Raw genomic sequence first — 241 nt, forward strand, 5'->3', positions numbered from 1 at the left:
AGCCCCAGTGCCATAAGCCTGGCTCCAGGAAGTCTAGCCAGCATCTGGAATGGATATCAGGAGACACGGGCGGCCCTCACTGGCACGCAGCTCCACCTTTGTACTTCTCGTTGCAAATTGAAAAGCAAAACAGACATCAAGGATATATTTATATAACTGTCTTCAAGTTGCATTTTCTACTCCCATCTGCTTCACATGATAAGTTTCAAGTGTTTTCTAATAAAAAAAAAAAAAAAAAGGC

Source organism: Bison bison, unplaced genomic scaffold (assembly GCF_000754665.1).
Source record: "Bison bison bison isolate TAMUID 2011002044 unplaced genomic scaffold, Bison_UMD1.0 scf7180017864307, whole genome shotgun sequence".
Classification (NCBI taxonomy): Eukaryota; Metazoa; Chordata; class Mammalia; order Artiodactyla; family Bovidae; genus Bison; species Bison bison.